General features: G+C 40.3%; 1 long non-coding RNA gene across 1 annotated transcript; it reads left to right on the top strand.

Moving 5' to 3' along the window:
- The first annotated feature begins 1,094 nt into the window (after positions 1 to 1,094).
- Positions 1,095 to 4,429, top strand: LOC129643040 (uncharacterized). The gene is made up of 3 exons (XR_008710030.1): positions 1,095 to 1,238; positions 1,703 to 1,848; positions 2,980 to 4,429. It is a non-coding gene; the product is annotated as an uncharacterized LOC129643040 (long non-coding RNA).
- Positions 4,430 to 5,470: the final 1,041 nt, after the last annotated feature.

Here is a 5,470-nt window from a genome sequence, read left to right as displayed (position 1 = left end):
AGGTCTAAGGGAGGGGACTATATGTATCCAAAGAGCTGATTCATTTCATGGTACAGTAGAAACTAACACAACATTGTAAAGCAACTGCAATAAGAAAAAAAAAAAAGACGCAATTACAAAATAATAATAATAATGTTTTGTACTGGAAGGGTAATGTAAAAGTAGTTAATCTGTTTAAGTATACTGTTGCAGTAATTTTAATATGTTATTATATTTAAAGATGAATTTAAAGTCTGTGAATCTTGCACAAACTGAGCAATATTGATTCGAAAGAATTGTACCCTGTGTTGGCAAAATTTTAATTTGTTAGCATTTACTAAGTCCCCGATATAGGTCATGAATTTGAGCAAACTCCGGGAGATAGTGGAGGACAGAGGAGTCTGGCATGTTACAGTCCGTGGGGTTGCAAAAAGTCAGACATGACTTAGCGACTGAACAACAGCAACGGGTCATGCCTGTGTTAGTTGCTGGAGGTAAAACAACAAAAAAGTAGCCCTTCCATGAAGGACCTCACAGTCTAGTTAGTTTCCAGAAGTTAGTCACTTGAGTTGGTGGGAAAGGGTGTGAAAACTGGACTTCACATCTTGGACCTTCTTTGACGCAACCAAAATCTGTGTGGACCATTCAGAATGAATTTAACCAGTTGTAACCCATTAGAATAATCTTTGCAATCCTCCTTCATTCTGTAAGTAAGTTTTGAGCAACAATTAGATGCAAGGCACTTTTCTAGATGCAGAATCCACCACAGTGAATCCCCACTCTCAGGGAGCTAGAGGAAGAAGGCAACTCGGCCATTTATCAATGCAAATCAGTCAAGTGATCATAAATGCTAGGGACAAAGTTGATGAAGCATATGGAGAATAGATGAGTGTGACATTTTGTTCAGATTTGGTTAGGAAAGACCTCTCTAATAAAGGAATATCTGAGCAAAGATTTAAGAAGTGGAGAGTCAATGCGATGTGATAATCTGGAGAAGGAGAATTCCCTGAAACAAATTCAGAGGTCCAGAGTTGGAAGTATGCCTGACATATTTCATAATGAGCAGAGAGTCAGTGGGGAGAGAGAAAGGAAATGAGAGAGTAAGAGAAATAAGGACAGTAGGGTAGTGAAGGCCAGTTTCCTATAGGAGAAATTGTCAGAGGATTTTGAGCAGATGAATGGCATGATCTGTCTTACAGCTGTAAAAATTAATCAAGATATCCATAATTAAATAGAATTGGGAGACCAGAAGGGAAGAGGTGAGTTTTTTTTGTTGGCTTTTTTTAGTTTTATTGTTATTACTTTTTTTTTTTTTTTTTTTGGCTGTGCTGCAAGGCATCTGGGGTATTAGTTCCCCAACCAGCGATTGAATGCAGGCCCACACTTCCCCTATCCCTCCTCCCCCCACACCCCCTGCAGCAGTGGGATTGTGGAGTCCTTCCCACTGGACCACTGGAGAAGTCCCCCGGAAGGGGAACCCAACAGGAAGAGGAAAGACTCCAGTTCTTTCCTGGCAAAAACTCAGCTAAGGAAAAAATCCAAGGACTTTTTGTTTATTATAACCCTCCCAACTTCTTTTTCCTCTCTTTAAAAATGTTCTCCTTCCCTTGCTGGGTGGGGACTTAACCATGGCTTGCCATTGTTGCAGACCCCGAATTACAGTTCTCTGTTGATTGCTGAGAAATCCTGCTTTCCTGGAAAAATATCTGTCTTTTTGTTTCAGGTCAACACAATATAGAAGGATCCTGTTTGTCTTTGTACGAGAACAGGCTGTCACATTTCAAGACATGTGGCTGAAAACAGGGAACTCTGTTGGAGAGGAGATCCAGCAACCGAAACCCTGGGAGAAATACCACATCTCAGGCACAGGTGGGAACAGTGGTGTGTGGAGGTGGTGGTTTTCTTAAAGTATTTTGAACGTAGATTCATTAAGGGTGAATCCAAAGTTTGGATAAAAACCCCATCTGAATCATTAATTATCTATTAAGGGCCCCAATATAGAAGCCATTCTTCCATTTTTTTTCCTGGGGAAGCTGCATTCCATTTCCTGAGAGGGGAAAAAAGGATGTGCTAAAATTAAACCACAGACACATGTACGGTGTCTCAAATGGATGGAGGCCTATCTCCTGCTTTATGTATCACCTTGCCTAGGAGGACTGAGAAATCGTGTGGTCTTGCATAGAATATCAGCACTTGCACTTGCATAGAATAGCAGCATCCAGAGCTGCAGGGACTTTTTCTGACTCTCAGCAATGTGAAAAAAGCTGAGGCTAGTTCAGTGCCATGAAAGGAAAGGCAAGTGTTGGTCCCTCTGTCACGTCTGACTCTTTTCGATCCCATGGGCTGTAGCCCGCCAGGCTCCTCTGTCCGTGGAATTCTCCAGGCAAGAATACTTGAGTGGATTGCCATTCTCTTCTCCAAGGATATTCCCAACCCAGGGATCGAACCTGGGTCTCCTGCACTGCAGGCAATTCTTTACTGTCTAAGCCATGCTGTTTAATATGAAGTCCAGTTCAAACCTGAGTCATGTGTCCACATCCTGATGCTATAAGCTGATCCACGTATGGTGTATTCTTTGGGGCCAGAAATATGCTCTACCTTCTAACATTACTTTAGAAATTTTACTTTATTGGACTGCATATCTTGGGATTTATTTGCAGATTAGGAGTTACCATGCTTGAAACTGCCAGTCTTTTACCCCCCAAATGATCCGGTGTCTAATGTCTATGAGCCTAGAGCACTTCCTTCTTTTTTCTTTTAATTATAGAGAAGAAAGGAGTTTTTTTCTACTCAGATAGCTTCTCACAATTTAGAAAAATCAGATATTTCTTTGCCAAGGGTGGAGAAATACCAGACATACACTGTTCTGTCTTATTTCTGACTGTGAAAGTTTCCTGCATTCTTTCGATTTTTGAAGGCCATGGTGAATTTATTTATTGTTAGGAACTGTCTTTTTATTTTTTTTGTCTGAAATATTGTGTTTTTCTTTTCTCTCCACAGTGTGTCAGGTTGCCTACGTTTATCTTAGAAAAATAATAAGACTGACTTGAGAAAATGAATTTATGTTGTCTTGGCTCCTGCTGCACTACCATAAGCATTTTAAATGACTCAGAGGAATTATCTGTATTAATAAAAATGAATTATTAATTGGGTCTTATAATTTAATACTTGAGTTCTGATTCCTTTATTTTAGAAAGAGGTTTCATTTAGAACTGTAGTGGGCACATTTAGATATACTAATCTTTATTTCAAGCCCTCCTTTTGAAGAAGGCAGCTATAGTTGCAAATCTTACCGTGGAACCAAAGGAGGAAGCAATAGATTCAAAGGAGAATAAATTCATACATCTAATGTTACAGAAAATAAGTTTATACATTTAATGTTACAGAAAGCAGACATCAACCTGACCTGAACGTTACTGCTGGCAATGGACCCAAATGGAAAACCTGATAAGCTTTTTAGGGTCAAGTGGAAATGATGGTGCTTAATTACACATGGACTTTATTTTGTTCATTAAAAGCTGCAGGTAAGCAGTGCTCCCACAAGGATTTGGGGCCAGATTCACAAGGGACCATATGCACGCCTTCTATTTCCCAGGCATGATTTACTTAATTCAACACGGTTGAATCCAGTGATATTTCAGGTGAAAACACTAGAAAGAGTCCTGTGGCTAGAGTGAGAGAGCATAAATTAAATGGTGTGACAAGTGTTAGGGCACATCCATTTTCTGAGCCTCAGTTTCCTTATCTGAAGAAAGTAAAGTGGGGCAGCTGGAGTAGGTACATTTTAAAACAATTTCCAAATACGAGATGGAGAATATCTTTTAAATGTTGTTATCCTTCAGGAGGCCATCAGCATTTAAATAACCTTGTTAATATTGGGGAAAAAAAAGACCATTCATGGCCCACTGACCATGCACACATTCGCAGCCACTTTCCCCTTCAGCGTGATGCAGGGAAGGTTGTGTGATGTGTTCAGTATCAGCCCTCCAGCTCTCAACCGCATCTGAACTGGGATATGGTTGGTGGCTGCCAGGAATCTAGTCTCCCTGATCTTACACCAGGATGGTACATTACCCACATCTGATTTTTATTTGACCCAGGAGCAAATACCTTTTAACTCTAGGCCCTAATAATTTAAAACAACCTCTGAATCCAAAATTTCCTGGAATAGGATGAAAGGGGGCAGTTAAAATATTTTTGTGAATTTCCTTCTAGGTAAAAAAAAAAAAAAAAAAAAAAATTGTATCATCTAGGAGCAGAAATCCCAGATATGGGATCCCTTTCGATCCTAAGCTGTTTCTTTTATAATATTAATCCTGAGGCTTTGTGGGGTTAGAAATGATTCCATAATCAGTTGAGACCTCCTCTAAAGGCTTCATTATACCTGAGGTTCATTTGTTGATGGTAGGAAAGTCAAAGGGATAGCTGACTAACCACATAGCAAACATTGTTCTGTTGTTTTTTTAGAAAACCATTCCTCAAACAATTATGTGCCAGGCTGAATAATAATAATAGCAAACACATGTGTGACACTTGTGTGCCCAGTGCAGTAAGTGTTTTACATATAATAATTAGTTTAATCATCACTGTGAGGGAGGTATTATTATCACCGCATACAGATGAGAAAACTAAGGCATCAAATAACTTATCTGAGGTTTCACAAGCTAATTTTTGAAACCAGCAACCTGGCACTTTAGTCTCTGCATTTGACTATGGAAACAGCACATGCATCGGTTTCCACAGCCCTTATAGCATCCTAATTTAGCATCCTAATGTATCATTCTATTTGGGCTTCCCAGGTGGCGCTAGTGGTAAAAATCCCACCTGCCAATGCAGGAGGCATACAAGACTGGGGTTCGATCCCTAGGTTGGGAAGATCCCCCAGAGGAGGGCATGGCAACCCACTCCAGTATTCTTGCCTGGAGAATCCCATGGACAGAGGAGCCTGGTGGGCTACAGTCCAGAGAGTTACAATGAATTGGACACTACTGAAGCAACTTGGCCGGAGAAGGCGATGGCACCCCACTCCAGTACTCTTGCCTGGAGAATCCCAGGGACGGGAGAGCCTGGTGGTTATTTGCTTTTTGTTGTTGTTCTTGTTCCTGGAAATCTGATGGCTGTGATTTCAGAGTTTGTGTGTCTAAATAGAATTTCAAAGAGGAGGGTAAATGAGTCATAAAGTTCTGAGAGTTAGAGATATGACCCACAAAAGAAAAAAAAAAAAATCTCAAGGTCATCGGAGCTTTGTAACTAATAGTTCAGGCCCTGAAGTCCAACAGCTGTGGGTGAAATTCGGCTCTGTGGCTGATGATTATGGATCCTTGGGTAAGTGATTTACACTGCTGAAGTTCTAAAAAAATACTTGAATACCAGGCAAGTTAGCAATTCAGGAGCCAAGAGAAATGGAGATCCAGTTATAGGATTTAGAGTGTAAGATAAGAATTTGGTCTAAAATCCATATTGGAAAGCCTGGTGCTTAAATGTTACTGAA

The sequence above is a fragment of the Bubalus kerabau genome, chromosome 2 (assembly GCF_029407905.1).
Source record: "Bubalus kerabau isolate K-KA32 ecotype Philippines breed swamp buffalo chromosome 2, PCC_UOA_SB_1v2, whole genome shotgun sequence".
In the NCBI taxonomy this organism is placed as follows: Eukaryota; Metazoa; Chordata; class Mammalia; order Artiodactyla; family Bovidae; genus Bubalus; species Bubalus kerabau.
The sequence above is the reverse complement of the archived record's forward strand: the minus strand, read 5'-3'. Positions and strand labels throughout refer to the sequence as shown.